Source organism: Scyliorhinus canicula, chromosome 18, assembly GCF_902713615.1.
Source record: "Scyliorhinus canicula chromosome 18, sScyCan1.1, whole genome shotgun sequence".
NCBI classification, from domain to species: domain Eukaryota; kingdom Metazoa; phylum Chordata; class Chondrichthyes; order Carcharhiniformes; family Scyliorhinidae; genus Scyliorhinus; species Scyliorhinus canicula.
In genome coordinates, this window is record NC_052163.1 from 30,246,813 (window position 1) to 30,272,890 (window position 26,078).

A 26,078-nucleotide genomic window follows, 5' to 3' on the forward strand; every position below is an offset into this window, starting at 1 on the left:
GAGGTTTTTGTTCCTGTTCCAGTGCCTCCCCATCCTTATCCCGAAGGCCTTTTTAGGAGGGTCAACAGGAGTATTACGGGATTTGTATGGGCGCATGGGACTCCGAGGGTGAGAAGGGTGCTTTTGGAGCGGGGCAGGGATGGGGGGGGGCTGGCGTTGCCCAACCTCTGTGGGTACTATTGGGCTGCCAACGCAGTGATGGTGCGTAAGTGGGTAATGGACGGGGCAGGGGCAGCATGGAAGAGGATGGAGATGGCGTCCTGCTTGGGCATGAGCCTGGAGGCGCTGGTAACGGCGCCGTTGCCGCTCCCTCCAACGAGGTATACCACGAGCCCGGTGGTGGCGGCTACCCTCAAAATTTGGGGGCAATGGAGACTGCATAGGGGGGAGGTGGGGGGCTCAATGGAGTCCCCGATACGGGGGAACCACCAGTTTGTTCCAGGGAGCATCGATGGCGGGTTTCTTGGCTGGCACAGGGTAGGTATTAGGAGGTTGAGGGACCTGTTTGTGGATGGGAGGTTTGCGAGCCTGGGTGAGTTAGAGGGGAAGTTTGGGCTCCCCCCGGGGAACATGTTTAGGTACATGCAGGTTAGGGCATTTGCCAGGCGGCAGGTGGAGGGGTTCCCTCTGCTGCCCCCACGTGGGGTACGGGACAGGGTGCTCTCGGGGGTGTGGGTTGGAGGGGAGAGGATTTTGGACATGTACCACGTCATGCAGGAGGTGGATGAGGCCTCGGTGGGGGAGCTGAAGGGTAAATGGGAAGAGGAGTTGGGTGAGGAGATTGAGGAGGGGACATGGGCGAATGCCCTGTAGAGAGTGAATTCCTCCTCTTCCTGTACGAGGCTTAGCCTCATACAGTTCAAGGTGCTGCACAGGGCCCACATGACCAGGACGAGGATGAGTAGGTTTTTCGGGGGCGAAGACAGGTGTGCTGGGTGCTCGGGGAGCCCAGCGAACCACGCCCATATGCTGGGCATGCCCAGCGCTGGGGGAGTTTTGGAAGGGGGTAGCAAGGACAGTGTCGAGGGTGGTAGGATTCAGGGTCAAGCCAGGCTGGGGACTCGCAATTTTTGGGGTTGCAGTATTGTGTTTTTTATTTTTGTTGTTGTTAATACGGGTTTCTTGTTGTTATTTTATGTTTTTGATATGTTTCGGAAAATCTTAATAAAAAATTATTTTTTTTTAAAAAAAACAATATTCTTGATTCATTGCTAGAATACAGTTATTCAAGCAACCCATACAGTTATCTTTTCAAATTGGCTATTATTCTTGTGAGCCTTAAATTTATGTACAGCCAGCCACTTTTGCCACATAGTAGGCAAAATAACTGAACTTAATATGGCCCTCACTCATTACAAATAATTGAGCTTCTGCACTCAGCAGCATGAATCCTGGTTAATTCTTTGAATGAGCAGAAATGTTCTCCAACTAAATAGTAGGAAGGCCAAATCTACAGTTTTTTGGTTTCTGCAGCAAATCCTTAGCTACCGACTCCGCCCCTCTTCTGGAAAACCATCAGAGGCTCAACCAGACTGTTTGCCGCCTTGGTTTATTATCAGGCCCCAAGATGGATTTTGGACCACATAGCCACATCATCACTAAGACCACCTGTTTTCACATCCATAACCCATGAATATAGCCTAATTCTGCTCCTGCCTCTGCTCATTCTCATTCTCAAATCCTCGTTCATTCCTTTATTACTTCTAGACTCGACTATTCCAGCAGACTCTTGGCCAGCCTCCCACATTCTATCCTCCGTAAACTTGAGGCCATCCAAAACTCTGATGTCCAAGTGCTTACTCACATCTAGTCCCATTCAGCCAACACCTCTGAGCCTGCTGACCTACAAAGGCACCTGGTTAAGCAACACCTTAATTTTAAAATTTGCATCTTTGCTTTCAAATCCATCCATGGTCTCACCCCTCCCAATCTCTGTAATGTCTCCCAGCCCCAGACACTGCACTCCTCTAATTCATGTCTCTTGAGCAATATTTATTAGCCACTATTTGTGGCTGGACTGTTCAGAGTTCTAGAATCCCCCCCCATCCACCTAAATCTTTTAGCCTCTCTACTGCCCTTTCCTCCTTTCAGATACTCATTCAAACTGCTTATTTGACCAAGCTTTTCGTCATCTGCCTTAATATTGCCTTAAGTAGCTAGATGTTAAATTTTGCTTCATAATATTCCTGTGAAGTGCCTAAAGATATTTTGTTATCTTAAAAGTAGTTTTACTTCCAGCTTACCATGCTGAGGTCAATTATTAGGGATCTTGGTTCAAACCTGGGACCTTACTGATCTATATAGCTCATCTGTCAATTATCAAAAGTGGTAGTTTAACTGATACTTCAGTTCTATTATCTAAATGGTGCACTTCATTTTTTTTCATCTCAGCTGGTTGCTTTATTAAGTGTATTCGCCAATCTGCTTTCTTTCAAAGCTTTTTTGCCTTGAGCACCTGCCACACACATATACTGCACTTAGCTTTTGTTTTCCAAACAAAAAATTAAAAATACCAATCATTTGGAAAAATCCAGGAACCCCCAGTCAGCAGGTACATAAACAATTCTGATTTTAACCAAACTGTGGAAACACAGTAAAGTTAAATTAAACCGACAGCTCACATTTAAGCATTATTAATGAATGCAGATGTTGGAATGCAGTCACTTTATCCTGGCCTATGCGTGTTGTTGGGTGTACTCCTGAGAAATACAGGCAGCCAGTGCAGTCAACATGTGCCTTCAGGTGGATGAAACTGAGACTTTAAAGAACAAATAACCCTCCCCCCTCCTCCCCTTACAGCACGGGTGTTTCGAGGTATTGCTCAATTAAATATTTAAACGAACGCTTTTAAAAAAATAACACTTTGCACCTTAGGCAGTAGTGATGTTGGGGGTCCCGAGTGATTCTTTACAACGCGAGCCTTTTAGGAAATCAGGCTCCGTTGCCGGTTCGTTAACCGTTCAGAAGCTGCACGGACGGCAGCAGCTGGACCGCTTCCGGACCTGGGTTTCACCTCAGAGCTCAATCTCTCCTCTCCCGTCCACTTTACTGTTAAGAAATCCGCCTCTGTGCGAGGGGGGGTCACGAATTGGTTGGGAAGCCCATTCAAACAGGCCGCGGGTTTGCCGTTGCCATGGCGACTGGGGGGTGGTGCCTCAGTCAATTCCCTCCGGGTGGGGAAGGGGATGAACCGCCATTTCCCCCTCGAGAGGAGCGTTTGTTTGGGGGCACCGGTCCTTTCGTATGTTTGAATTAGCTTTTATTTCAACGGAACAAACACAGAACGGACTGGAAATCAAGAGTAAGGGTCTGAGAGCAACCCACCTCACTTTGTTTTGACCCTCTCCTCTCCTCATTGATCGCCGTCCAAAATGATTCATCTCTCATTGGAAAAACGCGCGTTTGATTAATTTATGTGTGTGTGCCCCCCCCCCCCCCTGTAAGGTCAGCCCGGTCGGTGCTTCTGAAATCGCGGGGGGGAGGTGGTGCTGGGTGCATGAGGGGTGGACAGCCTGCAAAGGGGAGGAGTGAAGCTCTCTCTCTTTGGCTGCTTCCCTAAAGCTCAGGTTGTTTGTATTGAACCCAGAGAGCTGCTGATCTGCACGTATACAGAACGTGGCCCCGAGCTCTGCAGCCACAAAAGACAGGCTGGAGGATCCCCCCACCCCCACAAAAAAATCAATAATTAAACATGACCGATGAATCGCACGTTTTTTGTTTTGCTTTGGGTCCAGATTCCCCAACACAGCCAGTCCTTTTCCAGGGAGAGGGAGGGGGAGAGAGGGGGAGAGGGGAGGGAGGGGGGGAGAGGGGGAGGGAGGGGGGGAGAGGGGGAGGGAGGGGGAGGGAGGGGGGGAGAGAGGGGGAGGGAGGGGGGGAGAGGGGGAGGGGGGGAGAGGGGGAGGGAGGGAGGGGGGGGAGGGGGAGGGAGGGGGGGAGGGGGAGGGGGAGGGGAGGGGGGGGGGGGAGGGGAGGGGGGAGGGGGGGAGAGAGGGAGGGAGGGAGGGGGAGGGAGGGAGAGATGAGAGAGGGAGGGAGTGGGGGCGGTTCCAGAAGTATTTAACGTCTTGATGAGGAATGCCTGAGAACAAGCATCAGCTCGTTTGCATTCGCCCCGTATGCTTTGCAAGTGAAATCTGTAGAACTGGGATATTATTTCTTACTTTGCCAACATATATGTGAAAAAGAATACACATAACCCAGATATTATTTCTTACTTTATGAATATATATGTGAAAAAGACGAGTGAACATAACCAGAATCTTATTTATTTCTGAAGATGTCAAAAAGATTGAGCACAACCAGAATATTATTTATTTGTGAAGAGATGTATGAAAAAGACGGAGCACAACCAGAATATTATTTATTTATGAATATATATGTGTGCGAAAAGGACTGTACACAACCGGGATAAAAAGACTCAGCATAACCAGAATATTATTTATTTGTGAATATATATGTGAAAAAGACTGAGCATAACCAGAATATTATTAATTTGTGAATGTATGTGTGAAAAGGACTGGGATATTATTCTTCCTTTGAGAATATATGTAAGAATGCACATGTTACCCAATCACACGAGCGACCTCTGGGCTGCCCGTGTCTCTTGTAACATCCATCATTTAACCTCGAAGATAAAAAGGACAGGGCAGAATTGGTGGGGAGAGAAACAGTTAACACTTTTATCCTGTAAACTTTCATTAGAACCTCGCTCAGATGAATGTGTTTCCTGAAGCGCCTCCCTGGTTACATTCAGATTTCTATTCATGTCACAAGTACGAGGTAAAGGCACTGGAAGCAACAGTGTATCTGTCTTTAGCTAGTCTTGTGAAATTACTTGGTTGGGTCACGGAGAGGGAAACGGGAAGGTGGATTAGTGTATGCTTTCCCCTGCGTCATATTGCGGTGAAATTTCTTTATACTGTACTATAATAGGGAAATATAACTCATTTATCGCCATTGGGTGTTTCCTCGAACGCGCGGAATGCATTGCAGCGTCATTCCTCTTTCACAATAAGAGGGAGGCCGAAGTGAAGTGGGAATGAGCAGGCTGGCGATCAATTAGGTGATAGATGGGTGGGAGGGTATTACATACAAGGAACAGGCAAAGTACACTTCAAGCTAGAGAAATTGAACAATGTGACAACCGAAAAGACCAAACTGAACATTTGTAGACTTGAACAGCGTCGTAGTGAAAAGTTATAAGATTTTAGTAAGAAAGAACTTGCATCCAGTGAGTGAGAAATACAACATGCAAAAGGTAGGAAGATGTTCACATGGAGAAAGGATGTGGTTAATATTAGGAAATGGATAGAACATAGAACAGTACAGCACAGAACAGGCCCTTCGGCCCTCAATGTTGTGCCGAGCAATGATCACCCTACTCAAGCCAACGTATCCACCCTATACCAGTAACCCCCCTTATTTTTAGGACACTAAGGGCAATTTTAGCATGGCCAATCCACCTAACCCGCACATCTTGGACTGTGGGAGGAAACCGGAGCACCCGGAGGAAACCCACGCACACACGGGGAGGACGTGCAGACTCCGCACAGACAGTGACCCAGCTGGGAATCGAACCTGGGACCCTGGAGCTGTGAAGCATTTATGCTAACCACCATGCTACCATGCGGCCCACTTGTGTCATGGAAGTCACTAAATGGCGTCAGCTACAGTGGCCTTTGGTTGCAATCTCTCACATGGCTAAACATCGTGTCCTAAGGCATGAAACACAAAATAAATAATTTGCAAATGTTTTGGCGAAGGTCGAGAACTTGAAACATTTCTGTTTCCCGCCTCCACAGATACTGCCTGACCTGCTCAGTACTTCCAGCATTTTCCGTTTTTATTTCAGATTTCTAGGCAGCATCTGTAATATTTTGCTTTTGCAACAGTTGACATGTTCTTGTGGAGGGAAAATGTAAATTGTGACACAAAAAAAGGAAAGCAGCTCTCTCGCCTCGAGTTAGAATGTCGCTGACGTTGCCTTTCAGATGGACACTTTTAAACCATCTCAGGCCCAGGCCCAATCTCCCTCCCAGTAGATGTAGAAGAGACTATGTGAAAGAGACATGGGGAGCTTTCATTGCCAATATTGTTTTTTTTTAAACATTATCTAGTCATAATCTCATTGCTGTTTGTGGAACTGACTATGTGCAAATTGCTGCATTTCACACATCACAACAGTGACTATAAAGGTATAATTAATATCAAACCTTATGGAGCATCCCAACGTTGCTGTATAAATGCAAGATTTTCTTTCCTTTGTTCTGAGCTTTGGCCAGACCCTGGGTTGTGGGGGTAGATCTGGTAAGGGATTTTGTTCAAAGTAAATAAAGTTTTGAGGTCAAGATGCTTACTAAGTGACTAAACCACAAGATCCCATGGGTTTTGAACAAACAAAATAAACTATTATATGAGTTCAGAAAGATACAACAATTTACAATATCTATCTTGTACTCTAACATTCAGGGTAAGTTTGACATACATGTGAATTAACCGGCAAATTGTGGCTGAACATACTACGTGACAGAACAAATTGCAACGGCGACCCAAACCTGATTGCATGGATTTTCTAAACAACCTACAGTACAGAAGGAGGCCATTTGGCCCATTGAGTCAGCATTGATCCTCGGAAAGAGCACCCTGCCTTTTTAAATAAATTTTGTGTACCCAATTCATTTTTTTCCAATTAAGGGGCAATTTAGCATGTTCAATCCACCTACCTTGCACAATCTCAGGCCCAATCTCCCCTCCCAGTGGATGTAGAAAAGACTATTTGAAAGAGACGTGGGGAGCTTACATGGCCAATATTGTTTTTTTAAGAACGTTATTTAGTCATAATCTCATTGCTGTTTGTGGAACTGACCATGTGGGTTGTGGGGGTGAAATCCACGCAAACACGGGGCGAATGTGAAAACTCCACACGGACAGTGACCCAGAGCCGGGTTCAAACCTAGGACCTCGGTGCCGTGAGGCAGCAGGGCTAACCCACTGCACCACCGTGCTGCCCAAGAGCACCCTACCTAAGCCCAAGTCTGTCCCCATAACCCTGTCACTCCACCTAACCTGTACATCCCTGGACACTAAGTGGCAATTTAGCATTGCCAATCCAACTAGCCTGCAAACCTTTGGATTGTGGGAAGGAACCAGATCACCCAGAGGAAACCCACGCAGACACGGGGTGAAAGTGCAAACTCCACACAGACATCACCCATGACTGGAATTGAACCCGGGTCCCCAGTGCTATGAGGCAGCAGTGCTAACCCCCTTTCCATAGAGTCCATGGTACTCTGTTTTCAGATCAACTGCCTTTTTCACACCTTTCTTTTTTTCTATGCAGGTATGTAGGACTGGTACAAGGTTTGAAGAGTGTAAAAAGGCAGTACTGCGAATGTGCTCCCAGTTCCTGGCCGGCACACGTGCAAAAGATTGTTAGGAATCAGAGTTCCGACTTCCAAACGGAAGAAAATTAGTTTAGGTTTCATCATACCTTATTTAAGCAGCTGATTGGATTATTACAAGGGTATTGCGTCCCTGTCAGTAATAGTTAATTTTGTGAAGTAATAATCACCAATTATCCCCAGCTCACTTGGTAAAGAAAGCCATATAAATAGAAGATCCTGTTTTTACTCCCATGGAGTGTTGAGTAAGTTTATCTCAGGTGGAGTGACAGTTAAATCCTACAATTGGCTTCAGTGACTCTGAACTACAGAAGGGAAAAGCAGATTTTTGGCAGGTCTTATTCACTACCCAGTGTTCCTTCCTGGAATGAATCCATTTTGGGTGTTGAGTAAAGACAAGAATTTAGCAGTAAGATCGCTGTCTGATCAAATAGACTGCAAAAATTCACTACCTTGGTCAACACATGAAGAATGTACCTGTAAATCATACCTCAGCGTAATTCAATGACTATAAGAGAAGAGAACAAAATTGGAGGAAGTGGGAAATCAAGTCAAGAATCTCTGTTTTAGTTTTTGAACAGAATAGCGAATTGACCTTTTATATTACCTAAATTGATTTTGTTGTGGTTTAAATGTTATTTAAATGTGAATCATGGCGGCATGATGACACAGTGAGTAGCCCTGTTGCCGAGGACCCGGGTCATTGTCCATATGGAATTTGCATATTCTCCTTGTGTCTGCGTGGGTCTCACCCCCACAACCCAAAGATGTGCAAGGTATGTGGATTGGTCACACTAATTTGTCCTTTGATGGGAAAAAAGTATTTTGGCTACTTTAAATTATTATTTTTTTAAATGTTAATCACTGACTTTTTAAAAATATAAAATTAATGATTGGTGCAAACAAAGTTAGGGAGATCCAATACTTATAAAGATTGAACCAGAAAAATAAAGCATACGAAGCAATGCTGAAAGACTGGCATTGAAGGGAGAAACACTCAAGTCATTTAGAAATGATCTAATTACATTGTTAATAATCTGATCAGAGCTGGAAAATACCACAGTCTAAGCCCTGTTTGTTCAGTTTTATAGTGGTTTAAATGTACTGTAATGTACCATGACGTCATCTTCCATTGTGATATGATGACCCAGTTGCTCATAAAATTATGAACGGGGATCAGCAGCCAAGATTTCCCCACAATGTGAGTCCTTAATGATGGTTATATTGTGACGGAAGAGTCAAACTGAAACAAGGTTCTTTTCGGACAAAAAAAGGAAGCAAAGCCAGAAGTGGCTCAATTGGGCTGTACATCTTCACACTTATTTCCAGTGTGGCTAAGAGGGGATGGTGTCCAGATTTGTGGACAGTATTAAAATAGGCAGCACGATAAATCATCATGGGGATTAAAATAAAGTACAAGGGGATACGGTAGCACAGTGGTTAGCACAGTTGCTTTGCAGCTCCAGGGTCCCAGGTTCGATTCCCAGCTTGGGTTATTGTCTGTGCGGAGTCTGCACGTTCTCCCCGTGTCTGCGTGGGTTTTCTCCGAGTGCTCCGGTTTCCTCCCACAGTCCAACGATGGCAGGTTAGGTGGATTGGCCATGCTAAATTGCCTTAGTGTCCAAAAATGATTAGCTGGGGGTACTGGGTTACGGGGATAGGGTGGAGGTGTAGGCCTAAGGGGGATGCTCTCTTTACAAGGGCCGGTGCAGACCCGATGGGCTGAATGGCATCCTTCTGAACTGTAAATTCTATGAAAAGATTGTGGAATGGGTCAAATAAGGGAAACAGAATTTCACATGCTGAGGGCGGGATGGTATATTTATTTTTACTGGGAGAAAGCTGGGTGATGTGAAAGAACAGAATTTAGGTTTTCAGATTCAGAAGACAGTAAGACACTGCCTCAAGTGATTAAGGACATAAGCTAATGAACTATTGGGTTTTATATCAGGAGTTATTGATATGGTACATATCTATAACATATATTATATAGGTAAAAGATACCAGTAAGGATACATATAAAATGTTGAGACAATAGTGAGTACAATGCAGATTCACTCGGACGATGCCCGGTATAAGGGGATAGATATATCAGGAAAGGGTTGGGAAATTGTGGCTGCTTTTCTTGCAACAGAAAAAAAAGTTCTGGGGTAATTCTCTAGAGCGGGTTAAAATTATGAATGGATAGTGCCAAAGATGGAAACTTGTGACAGCATCCCTGCCTCTGAGCCAGAAGCTCCAGGTTCAAGTCCCACTCCAAGACCTGATGGCCATGGAAGGTATGTTCATAACAAGGCCATACAGGTTGAGGGTCAACTTGTAAATCATAGAACATAGAACATACAGGGCAGAAGGAGGCCATTTGGCCCATCGAGTCTGCACCGACCGACTTAATCCCCCCTTCCGCCCTATCCCATAACCCCTCCTAACCTTTTTGGACATTGAGGGCAATTTAGCATGGTCAAACCACCTAACCCGCACGTTTTTGGACTGTGGGAGGAAACTGGTGCACCTGGAGGAAACCCACACAGACACAGGGGGAACGTGCAGTCTGCACAGACAGTGACCCAGTGGGGAATCAAACCTGGGACCCTTCTAACATCCTTCCAACGTATGCCAATAACAGGTGGTAAGAGCAGGAGAGATTCTTGGTCAGCCATGAGATGGATGGAAAATGTTAAGCTTCTACCATCACTATCCATAGCTCCAGGCTACAACATTCATGTAAAGTGTATATGTTCCAACATCAATTCAGACTCCTTGGGAGGGGGCCGGTTGGCTCAGTTGGCTGGATAGCTGGCGTAGATCAGATTGGTGTCAACAGATCAATCCCATTCCGGTTGGGATGGATTCAGCACTTGTCTCCTTTCCCTACCCATGGTGAAAATCATGGCTGTGGGTCAGAACTGCCTTTAGACAGAGAATTGAAGAAGAAGTCACAAAGTCTTTGAATAAATTACTTCTGAATCTCAATAACTGTTATGTAGAAACATGACTGTCAATTAATAACCAGATTATTGTGTGTTTTGTGCTGCTGCTTGTGGGAGAAATGCCAGCCAAGATGTAGGAAGATCTTACTATTTGGCAATACAAATAATGCATTTGGATATAATGTGATTCTGCCAGCCATAATCTTAAAAGTTTAACTATGTAGTCCTATTACCCTTTCAGGTGCAATATTGCAAAGAAACATGAAGTGCACACTGACCCTATTTCCAGGCAGTACAGGAGGCAGAAAAATACTCAGCACACTCATTGGAGTAACTCTTAAGGAGGGATTTTTCACGCTCCGTGGCATATTGTGCGGCAGCAGATGTGGTCTACCATTTGCCAATGATGGGAACTTCCGGTACCGCCACTGTCAATGGAGTTTCCTGTTGTTTGCACCTCCAACTGGAGTATTGGGTAACACACTTCAGGGAAGGTGTGAAGGCATAACAGATACGCAAGAATGGTCCCACCGATGAGAAATTTCAGTTACATAGGTAGAACGGAGAAAGTGGGACTATTTTCCTTGGAGAAGAGAAGGTTGAGGGAAGATTTTCTAGATATAGCCAAAATGATGAGGAATCTGGATGGAATAGATAGGTAAAAAATGTTCCCACTAGTTGAATAATCAAGAACAAAAGGGCGTTGAATTAGAGTAATTAGAAAAGAAGCAATGAAGTCATAGTAATTAAGATCCAGAATGAGCTATCTCCAGCCCCGCGTCACTGTCCATGTGGAGTTTGCACATTCTCCCCGTGACTGCGTGGGTCTCACCCCCACAACGCAAAGATGGGCAGGGTAGGTGGATTGGACACTCTAAATTGCCCCTGAATTGGAAAAAAAATGAATCGAGTACTCTAAATTTATTTTTTAAAATAGAATGAGCTACATGAGATTGTGATGGAGGCAGGTTTAGTCAAGGCATTCATGAGAGAATTGGATTACTATCTGAAAAGGAAGAATGTGTAGGGTTGCAGGAAGAAGGCGGGGAATGATACAAGATGCATTGCTCAGTCGGAGAGCCAACACACATATGATGAACCAAGTGGTCTCCTCCTGCGTGATAGCAATTCTGAGTAGCAATAAAACCTCATTGTATTCATTTTATAAGCATAAAATGAGTGCATCAATGCCCAATTTTGAGGACTAACATCCTGTGATTTCAGGACGCCTAAAAATTTCCCCGAAATTGATTCACGCTGTATTTCAATTTTTCCTGGCAGCCACCTAAAGCAGATGCTATGGGTGTTTCTAACAAGACCAGGATTTAGCATATTGCAAGTTGTCCTCGAGAAGGTGGTGGTGAGCTTTTTACACCACTAGATCCCATGTTGTGAAAGTACTCCCAAAGCACGGTGAAGTAGGGGTTTCAAGGGATTATGGGTTTTAGAGGTGCTGTTGAAAAACCTCGAAAACCTTGAAGGATAAGGCCAGCAAGTGCATGGAAACATCATTACCTTCAAGTTCCCCTCCAAGTCACAGACTATCCCGACTTGAGCATCTGTCATACCCCTTCATCACGGGGTGGCATGTGGTGCAATGGTTAGCACTGGGACTGCGGCGCTGAGGACCCGGGTTTGAATCCCGGCCCCGGGTCACTGTCCATGTGGAGTTTGCACATTGTCCCCATGTCTGCGTGGGTTTCACCCCAACAATCCAAAGATGTGCTGGTTAGGTGGATTGTCCCCGCTAAATTGTCCCTTAATTGGAAAAAGAAAAATAATTGGCGACTCTAAATTTATGAAAAAAAAATCCTTTCATTGTTGTCAAGTCAAATCCTTTTTAAATTTCTTTTTAGAGTGCCCAATTCAATTTTTTTTTCCCAATTAAGGGGCAATTTAACATGTCCAATCCACCTATCCTGCATACCTTTTTGGGTTGTGGGTGAGACCCATGCAGATACAAGGAGAATGTGCAAACTCCACATGGACAGTGACCCTGGATCGATCTTAGGTCCTCAGCACTGTAAGGCTGCAGTGGTAACCACTGTGCCATTGTATCGCCCTGTCAAATCAAATCCTGATCCTGTAGTCCTCTGAAAATTAACTGTTTGATTTTGATCTATTCTACATTTGTAACTAAACCATTGTAACTATGCTAAACCATGGACAAAAATACTTCAATTTTATTCCATTCTTTTTCTGTTCTTTCTATTCTCCATATAGAAAATTTTGCAAGTTGATGCCGAGGATAATGGAAACTAGAGTATGAAACAATCTCACAAATGAATAAAGATTAGTATAGATTTTTACTTGCTTAGTAAAGAATCTCTAAAGTATTGGAAGTATTGTGAATGAGATTGAATTGCAACAACGGGCAAAGTACATGTCAATCAGTAACTTAACCCACCCTCTATTGTACACACCATTTATTCTTCCTGTCTGGAGCTGTTGTTCAAGCTGACTTGGCTTTATAAATAGAACATGTATAACATATTAGTTTTGACTCAGCAAGACTGGTGGTCAACTCTATTAAGCATTGCCTGATGTGGACCTCACTCTGGTATAGGAGTCCTCTGGTACATTTGCTGCAGAGGATTACAGTGGGTTGCGATGGCTCACAATTCACTGGCGTCTGATTTCTCTCGCCCTTCTTCTCCGCTAGATGAGCTTTTCGTTTCTGTTTGTTTCTTCCAATGTCCTTCCAAACAGTCACTCTTGAGAGCTCTCGGCAGTCAGTGACTGTCTCCTAGGTGTCAATGTCAATATCTAACGTCTTCATATCCCATTTGCAGGTGTCCTTGAAGTGGAGATATGGGTGCCCAGGAGGTTGTTACACAGTGGCCAATTTAGTGTACAAAGGTCTTTGTGTATATGGCTGATGAATGTGACCGAGCCAGTATAGATGCCATTGACTTAGCAATGAGTAAATGCTGATGCAGTTAGCATGCTCCATGAAGCATTATTCTCTGGTAATGGCTAACCAGTGGACATTGAGAGAATATGATGTGGAGATGCCGGCGTTGGACTGGGGTGAGCACAGTAAGAAGTCTTACAACACCAGGTTACAGTCCAACAGGTTTGTTTCAAACATGAGCTTTCGGAGCACTGCTCCTTCCTCCTCAGGAGGAAGGAGCAGTGCTCCGAAAGCTCGTGTTTGAAACAAACCTGTTGGACTTTAACCTGGTGTTGTAAGACTTCTTATTGAGAGAATAGTCCTCCTTCCTATTCATTTAGGCCATAGCATTCACAGCATAGACCTTAATAGTAAAATCGTTCACCCCTTGTTCTCATGTAAAGCTAGCTGTACAATAGAATTAAAGAACATTTTTACAATACTACAACAAAAGCAGAAAATACTGGACAATCTCAGCAGAGAGAAAAGGGAGTTAACGTTTCGAGTCTGGATGACTCTTTCTCAAAGCTGGAGAGAACTGGAAATGGGGTCCGATTTATACTGTAGTGGGGGGGCGTGGAGCGGTGGGGCTGGATAGGAAGCTAGCGATAGGTGGAGATAGACAAAGCTGTCGAGGACAGAAGACAAAACAAATGTAAATGGCGTGATTAGGGCTAAGAAGAGTGCAGATGGGGCACATTAAAATGTGCGAATGGCAGAACAAAGTTGAGCAGTGTGTCAAAGGGCAACTAGGAACAGTTGCCCAAGTGGAGTGGGGGGAGGGGGGAACAATGGTGAGAGAAAAACAGATCAATGGAAGAAATGAAAATAAACATAAATTGATTTAAATAAAAATGGGGTGAAGGTGGAAGAGAGTGTTCACAGTCCGAAATTGTTGAACTCAATGTTAAGTCTGGAAAGTGTAACGTGCCGAATCAGAAGATGAGGTGCTGATCCATCAGTTTGCGCTGGGCTTCACTGGAACATTGCAGCAGGCTAAGGATGGACAAGTGGACATGAGAGTAGGACAGTGAGTTGAAATGGCAAGTGACTGGAAGGTCTGGGTCCTTGTGGTGAATGAGATTCACACGGTATTATAAGTTACCAATGTCACTCTGTTCCCAGTATATATATGTACCGATAGTGTAAGTGCAGTTGCACTACCTGACCACCAGGGGGAGTAGCTCTGGGAGTACTCGAGAGTTTGTACTGGGCTCACCTCTTGACTCTGCCCAGAACTCCTCCCCTGGAGCTGCTGTATAAAGATCCGTGCCACAGAGTCAGCCACCCAGTTCACCGAAAGTTCAACGGCTAACAGGCTGGCTCTGTTGTAAGTATATTAAAACCGCTATTCTAATCTTACAAGCACGTGTCCGTAGAATTGATGGTTCCATCAATTTAATATACTTATGAAACAGTCGAAGTAAATCATGGAAGCAGCCCTCAAGCCCGGACGCCTAGAACTCGACCCGCAGGATGCAGAGGCTAAAGAAATTTTTTCCCACTGGCTGAGATGTTTTAAGGCCTACCTGGCAGAAGCCAGCACCGCTGGAACAACGGAGGAACAAAAACTCAGCCTACTGCACGCGAGGGTATAGGCTAAGCCACAGAATCTCCACACAGCTAAATCCGGCCGGTTCTTACACCGCAGCACTGGCGATATTGGACAAAATGTACGTTAGATCCATTAACGAGGTTTATGCACGCCACGTGTTTACGACTCGCCATCAGCGGCCTACAGAAACGCTAGCCGAATTTGTATGGGAACTGAACAATCTCTCTAATGACTGTAATTATCAAGCCGTTACCGCGGCTGAACATAGGGAGCTTGCTGTGCGGGACGTTTTCCTAGTGGGCCTTAGATCGAACTATGTGCGCCAAAGACTGCTAGAAAAGGGGGCCCAGGACTTAGATACTACTGTGGAGGCTGCTACCACTATGGAAGTCTCCTTCCGCAGCCTCACCTTGTTTCCCGCGGACCCCGCGACCTCATCGTGGACCCCCGACCAACAATCCCCCCAGGCCTGTGCCGCACGGCCCCCCCAGCTAACGCGCTGTCAAAGCCAGTTACTCTGCTGGCCCAGCCAGCTACTCAGCTGCTCCATCCAGCTACTCAGCTGCCCCAGCCTGCCATTTCTGTGGCCAAAGCCAGCACCGCGGCAGCACTGCCCAGCCCGATCCGCGACCTGCAGCAGCTGTGGGGAGAAAGGCCACTATGCCAGAGTGTGCCTCACGAAAAGGGCCCCAGTTTCTAACTCCCCAGTAGAGAGAACAAATCGCTCCCAGCACCAGCGGGCCCGTGGGGCCCGAAACGCTGCGGCCTACGCCCCGACTCCGCCTCCTCCCGCCACGTGCGATCCATGGGGGCCGCCATCTTGACAAACCCGCGCCATGCGGCCGGCCACGTGCGACTCATGGGGGCCGCCATCTTGGACGCCATCTTCCTCGCTGCTCACCACGTGCGATCCACGGGCCCCATCTGCATCTCCATGCTCAGATAGCTCATCTGAAGACTACGACTTCCCCAGGCACTCATCACGCGGCCCGCAACTCAGCGCAGCGATCCTGCATCAAGCTCACCAGAACGTACCGGCATCTGCTCGACCGGATGCCCACTCGGAAGACTACGACTTTCCCAGGCACTCTTCACGCGGCCCGCAACTCAACGCGGTCACCCTAGATCAATCCCGCCCCAAACACCTACGAAGTTCGATGGCGGAGGTCCAGACCAACGGGTACAGCACGCCATGCCTCTTTGACTCCGGGAGCACCGAGAGCTTCATACACCCAGAGCTGGTAAGACGCTGTTCGCTTCCTATTTTTCCTGTGAGCCAAACTATCGCCCTCGCTTCGGGCTCCCACTCAGTCCAAATCCAAGGACGCACTGTCGCTGCGCTCACAATTCGAGGCGCTAGTTATTCAAAATTTAAACTTTATGTCCTGCCTGACCTCTGCGCGCAACTCTTATTTGGCCTGGATTTCCAGTGCAACCTCAAGAGCCTCACCCTCAGCTTCGGCGGGCCCCTGCTATCTGCAGCCTAGCCACGCTGTGCATCTCCCCCCCTCCTCTCTTCGCCAATCTCACTCCAGATTGCAAACCAGTAGCTACTCGCAGCAGGCGATACAGCCTACAGGATAGGGTCTTTATCCGATCGGAGGTCCGACGGCTGCTCAGTGAGGGGATCATAGAGGCCAGTAATAGTCCCTGGAGAGCTCAGGTGGTGGTCGTCAAAACCGGGGAAACATTTCGCATGGTCGTCAACTATAGTCAGACCATAAATCGCTTTACGCTCCTAGACGCGTATCCCCTCCCCAGAATTGCAGACGTGGTTAACCAGATCGTCCAATATCGGCTATTTTCCACGGTGGATCTGAAGTCTGCATACCACCAGCTCCCAATCCGCCCGGAGGACCGCCACTACATGGCGTTCGAGGCCGATGGCCGCCTCTTCCATTTCCTCCGGGTTCCCTTCGGCGTCACTAACGGGGTTTCGGTGTTCCAACGAGCAATGGACCGAATGGTAGACCAGTACGGGCTGTGGGCCACATTTCCGTATCTGGACAATGTTACCATCTGCGGCTATGACCAGCAGGACCACGACGCCAACCTCCACCGTTTTCTCCAGACGGCACAGAAATTAAACCTCACTTATAACACGGAGAAATGCGTTTTCCGCACAAACAGACTGGCCATCCTCGGCTACGTCGTGGAGAACAGTCCTGGGCCCAGACCCGGACCGCATGCGCCCCCTCTTAGAACTCCCCCTCCCTCATTGCCCCAAGGCCCTCAAACGGTGCTTGGGGTTCATTTCATACTAAGCCTAGTGGGTCCCTCAATATGCGGACAAAGCCCGCCCACTCTTTAAGGCCACACGATTTCCCCTGTCAGCTGAGGCGCGCCAGGCCTTCAGCTGCATCAAGCAGGACATCGCCAAAGCAGCCATGCGGGCGGCGGATGAATCCACTACCTTTCAGGTTGAGAGCGACGCCTCAGAGGTAGCTCTAGCAGCCACTTTAAATCAGGCAGGGAGGCCCGTTGCATTTTTCTCCCGTACCCTATCCGCTTCCGAACTCCGACACTCCTCAGTCGAGAAGGAAGCACAAGCCATCGTGGAGGCTGTTCGTCACTGGAGGCACTACCTCGCAGGTAGGAGGTTCACCCTCATCACCGACCAACGATCGGTTGCCTTTATGTTTGACAACTCGCAAAGGGGCAAAATAAAAAACGATAAAATCCTTTGGTGCAGGATTGAACTCTCCACCTATAGTTACGATATTAAATATCGACCGGGGGAAGCTCAACGAGCCCTCAGATGCCCTATCCCGCGGGACATGCACCAGCGCGCAGATCAGCCGTCTGAAAGCCATCCACGTTGACCTCTGCCATCCAGGGGTCACCCGGCTCGCCCACTACATCAGAGCCCGAAACCTGCCTTTCTCCAACGAGGAGGTAAAAGTGGTCACCAGGGACTGCCCGATCTGTGCAGAGTGAAAACTGAACTTCTATAGACCAGACAGGGCCCACCTGGTCAAGGCTTCTAGGCCCTTTGAACGCTTTGCGATCGAGTTCAAAGGGCCACTCCCCTCCACTAACAAGAACATTTATTTCCTCAACATCATAGATGAGTTCTCCCGATTCCCTTTTGCCATTCCGTGCCCCGACATGACCTCCCACACAGTCATTAGGGCCCTGCATAGTGTCTTCACCCTGTTCGGTTTCCCCAACTACGTGCACAGCGACCGGGGTTCGTCCTTTATGAGCGACGAGCTGCGCAGTACCTGCTCGACAAAGGCATCGCCTCGAGCAGGACTACCAGCTACAACCCCAGGGTGAACGGGCAGGTGGAGAGGGAGAACGCGACGGTCTGGAAGACCGTCCTACTGACCCTCCGGTCTAGAAAACTCCAAGTCTCCCAATGGCAAGAAGTCCTCCCAGACGCGCTCCACGCAATTAGATCCCTCCTCTGTACAGCGACAAATCAAACCCCTCACAAGCGGCTCTTCATTTTTTCTAGGGGCACTACCACGGGGGTCTCACTTCCGGCGTGGCTGAGGACACCAGGCCCGGTTCTCCTGAGGATGCACGTCAGGGCGCACAAAACTGACCCCCTTCTTGAAAAGGTGTGCCTCCTCCATTCCAACCCCCAGTACGCATTCGTGGAGTTCCCGGACGGTCGCCAGGACACAGTATGCCTTCGGGACCTGGCACCCGCTGGATCCAGCCCCCCCACCCCCACTGCGGAACCCCTTACCCCGTTCCCTATGCTGCCGCCCCCTCGCGCCCCAGATTCCGCAAGCTCGTCCCACCGGTTCCACGCGCCAGCACCAGCCCGCCCCCAGTCTCCGGTCGAGCCAGAGGTGTATGAAGTTTGGACGAGACCCGCACCGGAGTCTGCCATCGTACCCCAGCTCTCAACACCCACCCAGCCACCGCAAGAGGCTGCAACCCCGGTGCTCCGCAGATCGCAGCGAACAATTCGTCCACCAGACAGACTAACTCTGTGAGCCACCACCCCCCGCCGGACTTGATTTTTTTAACATGGGGTGAATGTGGTGAATGAGATTCACAAGGTATTATAAGTTACCAATGTCACTCTGTTCCCAGTATATATATGTACCAATATTGTAAGTGCAGTTGCACTACCTGACCACCAGGGGGAGTAGCTCTGGGAGTACTCGAGACTTTGTACTGGGCTCCCCCCTTGGCTCCGCCCAGAACTCCTCCCCCTGGAGCTGCTGTATAAAGATCCGTGCCACAGAGTCAGCCAGCCAGTTCACCGAAAGTTCAACGACTAACAGGCTGGCTCTGTTGTAAGTATATTAAAACCGCTATTCTAATCCTGCAAGCACGTGTCCATAGAATTGATGGTTCCATCAGTCCTGTTTGCGGATGGGTCAAAGATGTTCTGCAAAGTGGTTACCCAGTCTGCGTTTAGTCTCTCCAATGAAAAATGAAATGAAATGAAAATCGCTTATTGTCACAAGTAGGCTTCAAATGAAGTTATTGCGAAAAGCCCCTAGTCGCCACATTCCAGCGCCTGTTCAGGAAGGCTGGGACGGGAATTGAACCGTGCTGCTGGCCTGCCTTGGTCTGCTTTCAAAGCCAGCGATTTAGTGTGCTACACCAGCTCCTTGTAGAGTAGACCACATTGGAAGCAGCAAATGCAATACACCAGATTGAAGGAGGTGCACTTGAAGTGCGGCCTCACTTGAAAAAAGTGTTGAGGGCCTGAGATGGTGAGCAGGGATGGGGCAGGTGTTACACCTTCTGCAATTGCATGGGAAGAGGGTGAGATGTTGGGCATGATGGAGGAGTGGACCACGGTATCCCAGATGGAACAGTCCCTGCAAAATACTGACAGGGGGAGTGAGGGGAAAATATGTTTGGTGGTGGAATCATGCTGGAGTTGCCGGAGGATGATTCTTTGAATGTGGAGGCTGGTGGGGTGAAAAGTGAGGACAGGTGAGCCCCTGCCCTGGTTTTGGGAGGGAGGAGATGGGGTGAGGACAGAGGTGAGGAAGATGGGTCGGACACGGTTGAGAGCCCTATCGACCACAGTAGGTGGGAAACCACGATTAAGGAAGAATGAAGACATGTCTTTACAATACTGCAGTTCAGTGGCAAATGTGATGGAACGTGTTGACTCTGACAAATAAACTGTCAGTCAATATCTTGCTTCATTGGGGGGATATTTTACCCAGCTGCAGTTTAGAAGAAGCTGAAAAGCATAGATAATGAGGGTCATGATGACCTTGGTAGTTATTTGTGTTGTTGGCTGAGTAGCAGATGTTATGCAGAAGATACATTCTTACTTTATAAATCTTAGCATCTTAAGGCATTGGCTCAGTCAGACTCACTTAGCTTAAACTGGGGTGGTACCTTTAATATGTGGCACACCAGTAGGCACAGACGGCATGCTTTGGAGTTACACATTAGCAGCCACAAGTGTGATCCTGATCTTCCGGTAGCCTGCGCTATTAATTCTCCACCTTGCTCCCACTCTGACCTCCCTATTCTGAGCCACCTGCAATGTTCCAATAAAATTCAGCAGAAGCTGGAGGACCAGCACCTCATCTTTCATTTAGATAGTTTACAGCCTTCCAGTCCTTACTCAACAGTATTAATGTGGTATATAAATGCAGGTTGTTGTGATGGTGAAAACTTGGCCTACATTTTTCTGGCACCTTCTGAAGATTTTGTGCACCAATTTAAACAAATGGCTAGCATTTGTTATTAATAAACACATTCACAATTAATACAAGGACCTATTATATGATATAAAGCACTTGGAGTAAAAGAAAACTTAGGCATTCCCTTGGGATCTAGGATGATTTGTGTCTACTCTGATTTGATGGATTCATAGGGGCGGTTTAGCACAGGGCTAAATCACTGGCTTTGAAAGCAGACCAAGGTAGGCCAGCAGCACGGTTCAATTCCCGTACCAGCTTCCCTGAACAGGCGCCAGAATGTGGCAACTAGGGGCTTTTCACAGTAACTTAATTTGAAGCCTACTTGTGACAATTAAGCGATTTTCATTTTCAGTTGGCTGATAAGTTCAATGTATTATCTGCAGACTCTGTCACATATGGGGCAGGTGGTGCTTAAAAGGGTTGGGTGAATGAGTTGTTTGGATCTTTATGCACTTTCTCCAATGCCTTGGCTTCACCACTGCACTCCTGACAAAGCCTCTTGGTGTGTTTGGTGCCATTCCAAATGAGCCTTCGTCATTTTGGTCGGTCACAATCCAGGGTCTCCTATAAGTCACTGGGTATGTTTGACCTCTTCAGGGTTTCTTCGAAGACATCATTAAAGCATTTCTTCTGTGTTCCTGGGAGTCTCCTGTCATGGTCGAGTAGAGCAGTTGCTTCAGGAGTGTGCTGTCAGGTAGAAGAGTGATTAGTGCCTCGATGCTGGGCAAGTTGGCTTGGGGGGGGGGGGGGGGGGGGGGGGGGGGAAATTGCTGTCAGACCACCTTCCTTGCCACTGGATTTGGAGGATCTTGTGAAGGAACCGCTGATACTATTTATCCAGTACTTTGAGGTGCCTGTTTCAGGTCATCCAAGTCTCCAAAATATATAGGAGCAGGGGGAATCACTGCTGTCCAGTAAACCATGACTTTAGTCTTGGATTTGAGATCTTGGTCCTCTTTCTGGCAGTTGGCCGAATGCTGAGCTAGTGCGATGGAAGCGATATATTTGCCTTCACGGAGAGGAGACTTCCAAGATTTGAAAAATGGTCAATATTTTCCAGGATCTCCCCATTCCAAAACTGTGACTACCACCTAGAAGGACAAGGACAGCAGATGCATGGGAATACCACCACCTGTAAGTTCCCATTAAAGCCACACGCCATCCTGACTTGGAACTATATCCTTGTCACTGGATCAAAATCCTGGAGCTCCTTTGTTAATAGCATGTGAGTTGAACCTGCAACACATGAACAGCACACGATTCATGAAGTCAGCCCACCATCACTTTCTCTTTCTTTTTCCTTTTTTCAAAATTTGGCGTACCCAATTCATTTTTTCCAATTAAGGGGCAACTTGGCGTGGCCAATCCACCTACCCTTTGGGTTGTGGGGACGAAACCCACGCAAACAAGGGGAGAATGTGCAAACTCCACACGGACAGTGACCCAGAGCCGGGATCGAACCTGGGACCTCGATGCCGTGAGGCAGCAGTGCGACTCACTGCGCCACCGTGCTGCCCTCCACCATCACTTTCTCAAGGGCAATTAGGGATGGGCAATAAAAGCTGGCTCAGCCAGAGCGTCGCCACGCCACCCACACCCCGCCAACAAAGAATAACTGTTTTAATTGTCAGGAGTTTTAGTTCAACTCCAGGTCTTTAATGAAAGACCCACTTTCTCAAATGAGTTGACAAGGAGCCCCAGCTCAAGTTTTGGGGCTGAGGTCACGCACACAGTCCTCCTCTGCATACTGATCGATGTAGGCGGCCACTAAGACCCAGCGGAACTGTTTCTGAGGACACTGCCTGACGCACCAGTCTGAATAAGAGCAGAGCGTGGGAGAGCATCACGTATCAATCCTGAATAAAACCTCAGCGTGCTGCTCCAACGAGGTAAGAACCTACACTGTACTAATTTATTTATATGGAAAGAACACATTGTGATTAAACAGTGTTGTATATATATATGGGACATATTGAAGATGATCACGTAGCAGCCCTTAATTTCTGCAATTTTCTTCAGAATTTGAAATTAGCGTTTTATATGAAAATACCGTAATACCTGCAGATTTGTGTTCAGGTTTATGGAGTCACACTTTAGCAATACTCCCATTAGCATTAATTTGCTGGGAGCAGCATTGTGTCCAGCCATTGGCAGATGAGATAGATAGATACCGTGATGGAGATGATCGCAGTCAGTAAGCCTCGAAAGGCTAAATGTGAGCCCTGGGAGTGTATTTCAGCGCCAACATTACAAAGGTGGACCTGTGAGTCCCGAGAGCGGCCGATTCTCAAAAGGGATGAGGAGAAGAGCGAAACAGAAAGTGGCCCACAAAACGCGTGCGGCAGCGACAGCAGCAAATGGCGATGGGCTGCGTCCCGGAGGCAGACATCAATGGGAAGTCTGGCTGCCACTTGCAACGAAGCGCCTGCACCGGAGTGGGGGGGGGGGGAAACTCCGCACCTTTATCCGGGGTCGACGTGATGGCGAGAGAGGCGCTGGAGCTGGACAGAGGGAGTGAGGAATCTGCCTGAATCTCACCCATGCCCTCCCTCGGCAAACTTTGCGATTATTTTACCTCTTCCAGCGCGGAGGTACATCTTTACAATGAGAGGGGGAGCGCACTGGAAAAGAATTAGCCACAAGTTGAAAACAAAAAAAAAACCCTTGAGTAAGGACTTGTAATGCCTGTGCCCCGGAGTGTTTTACTGCCATGGAGGGTCCGTGAAGATTAATGTTATAAACTGCTGGAGCTTCATTGAAATGACCCGACCCAATTTTTTAAATTTAAACTTGTACTTCCTCCTCCATCGGCCGGGGGCGAGTAGACATCAAAGTGCCAACATTGAGTGTGGAGACGATGATGTTCTCGGGAGCACTGGAGAAACTGGTTTGAATTTTCCCATCGATATCTCCCTCCAGAAAACGGAATGTGTGTTTTAATAGCAAAGGTTGAAGCACCCCCCCCCCCCCCCCCCCCCCCATTAGTGGATTGAAAGAGGCTGGGTTAATCAAGTGTTGTTGGGACAGACGCGGTGATCGCTGAGGGCCGAATGGACTGGCCAGACTGAAGCCAGCCGGCTGTGCGCCCAGCCCAGCAGAACGGCAGGAGGAGGAGGGGCGGGGGTCCATTGATGTTGTTCCCTTTGGGTTTGGACGCTGATTGATGATCACTGCAGCCCCACCGCGGGGAGTGCGACCAAACACTGGGTGTTGTGAAGGCACCCCACTCGCCTCCACTCGTGCCCTTTGGGCTCCATGATCCGGTACAATTGCTCCCACAGTCCGGTCAGTATGGCAGGCACCCTTTGCCCGCCCTCCACCGCCTCACTCGCTCAGCTCACGTCCTCCTGCGGTGGCGGTGATGGTTTGGCTCCTTCCTCTTCCTCTTCCTCCCCCCCGATACCTGAACAGCAAGGGTCACTGGACATCATTCAACAAAACTCCACCATCGAGTATTTGTCGGGATGGCGATTTTTTAATTTTATTTTTAAAAGCTCCAGATTTTATCAATGCAGATCACCCCAATTGGACTGGGGATGACTCAGGCCAGTGTTAAAGTCACCCTGCCTGCTGTTCGCAGACATGCCTGGCTGTGGGGCAGACGTGCTGGCGGGAGCCGATGGACGAAGGATTGGGGGGGGGGGGGGGAGTGAAATGCATCTTCCAAAAGGTCGAAGCGAAAGCACACCCCAGCCCAGCGATCATTTGACCAGACTGGGTGGGTATTCATGCTGAAGAACTGTTTTAACATGCGAACAATGGGACTTCTAGATTTAAAAGTTAGGCCAGTGCATGATGATCAAGCCTAAATGAAGAGAGGATTTATCAGTCAGGCCACATTTGTATCACGAAGCCCAATTGGCTGACGGTTATTCCGAACGTAAAACCAAGACAATCTTTGTGGGCCGGCTGTGTAAACAGTCTCTTCCAGTCTGCCCTGGGTTGGGTTTGATCAACCAGCAGTAATGGAGTAGGGGTGCATTGTCTTGCCAGGAGGCATAGGGTGATCGAATACCAAGTGCAGAAGGAGGCCATTCGGCCTGTCTGGTCTATACCAGTGCCCTCCGAGAGGGTACCACACATAGGCCCACTCCCCCCCCCCCATCCCCTTAAATCCCCCTCACCGCTGGACACTAAGGGGCAATTTAGCATGGCCAATCCACCTAACCTGCACATCTTTGGACTGTGGGAGGTAACTGGAACACCCTGTGGCACTGACGTGGGGAGAATGTGTAATAATTTTAAAAATAATTTAGAGCACCCAATTCATTTTTTCCAATTAAGGGGCTATTTTAGTGTGGCCAATCCACCTACTCTGCATCTTTGGGTTGTGGGGACGAAACCCATGCAAACACAGGGAGAATGTGCAAACTCCACTCAGACAGTGACCCAGAGCCGGGACCGAACCCGGGATTTCGGTGCCGTGATGCAGGAATGCTAACCACAGCGCCACCGTGCTGCCCGAGAATGTGTACTAATAATCTTTAATAGTGTTACAAGTAGACGTACATTAACACTGCAATGAAGTTACTGTGAAAATCACCTAGTCGCCACACACCGGCGCCCGTTCAGGTACACTGAGGGAGAATTCAGAATGTCCAATTCACCTAACAACCGCAAAACTCCACACGGAGAGTTGCCCAAGGCCAGAATTGAACCCAAGTCCCGAGCGCTGTGAGGCAGCAGTGCTAACCACTGTGCCACCCTATTGATGGTTCGGGTAACTTACATTCTCAACCTTGGTCGTGTGTTTCTACCTTCAGACCTGTGTAAGCCGGTACAGGGGAACACTAAGGACGCAATTGCATTCAGTCAAAAATGTAAGAGTAGAATTCCTACTTTGGGTGCAAATGTTTTGCTGCACCAATCAGGTTACAGTTAAAAGCCAAGAATTTCTGCTGCAATTTATTTGAATAATCATAAGCCTAAAAATCTGCCATGAATTGTAATTGGTCAGCATAATAGAAAGTTATTTTTATTTATTTTTTGAATTTAAAAAAATCCTTGATGTATTTAAGGGTGCTAAATTGGTGCAGTTTATGAATACAACAGAAAATGAGCTTGAAATTCTCCGTTTGGTACTGAGTTGCATGCGCTTCACATTCCCGTTGGGGGCACTATTTCTGGGGCAATTCAGGACATTCAGGCCAGGTCTGTGCTGGGGCGAATTCCAAGCAATTCCTGGCCCAGCGGGCATTCTAACCGCTGGGGCCGGAATTAGCACCAAAGAACATGGCAGCTGAAGAAGGTTTTAAGCGTTCCGCTTACGCACACTCATTGTAGCTACCAAGGTGACTCACAGAAGACCTGCCCCCTGTGGCCAGGAGTCCAAAGATGGACGCACACCAACACACCAGACTCAAGAGTGCCCTCCTGGACACTGCCTGGGAGGTGGTGGCAGAGGCAGTCAGCGCTGCCAGGCTCACCAGGAGGAGGCAGCTGGTGATCCAGAGAAGTGGGTGATCACTGATTCGCTCTCTGTCCTGAGAGGGGCAGAGAACCAGGGAGCATGCTATAGCAGGTGTCCTCTGGTTGGGGTGCGATCTGCTGATCCCCTGATTCCTCTGCAATGGGGCAGTGCTTCTGAGGAGTGCCAACACCTGCTGGTCCCCTGATTGAGCTTGGGCCTTGATGATACAGCTGAGGTATGTGGATGTCCAG

The 26,078-nt window shown here is 47.9% G+C and overlaps 2 protein-coding genes across 6 annotated transcripts in view; one reads left to right on the forward strand and one right to left on the reverse strand.

Annotated features, from left to right (window-relative positions):
* ccdc57 (coiled-coil domain containing 57) overlaps positions 1-3,441 on the reverse strand; it is a 276,573-nt gene extending 273,132 nt beyond the window's left edge. For 2 of the 5 annotated variants that reach the window (XM_038776872.1, XM_038776869.1), the window contains exon 1: positions 2,870-3,423. The gene's annotated coding sequence lies outside the window, so the exon portion shown is untranslated. Of the gene's footprint in view, positions 1-2,869 lie in introns of all 5 variants that reach the window. The other 3 variants (XM_038776870.1, XM_038776871.1, XM_038776868.1) reach the window with 3 other exon arrangements.
* An 18,781-nt stretch (positions 3,442-22,222) lies between these two features.
* Positions 22,223-26,078, forward strand: part of LOC119953062 (monocarboxylate transporter 4-like) — a 61,290-nt gene continuing 57,434 nt past the window's right edge. Inside the window, exon 1 of the mRNA XM_038776874.1 lies at positions 22,223-22,306. The gene's annotated coding sequence lies outside the window, so the exon portion shown is untranslated. The remainder of the gene's footprint in view (positions 22,307-26,078) is intronic.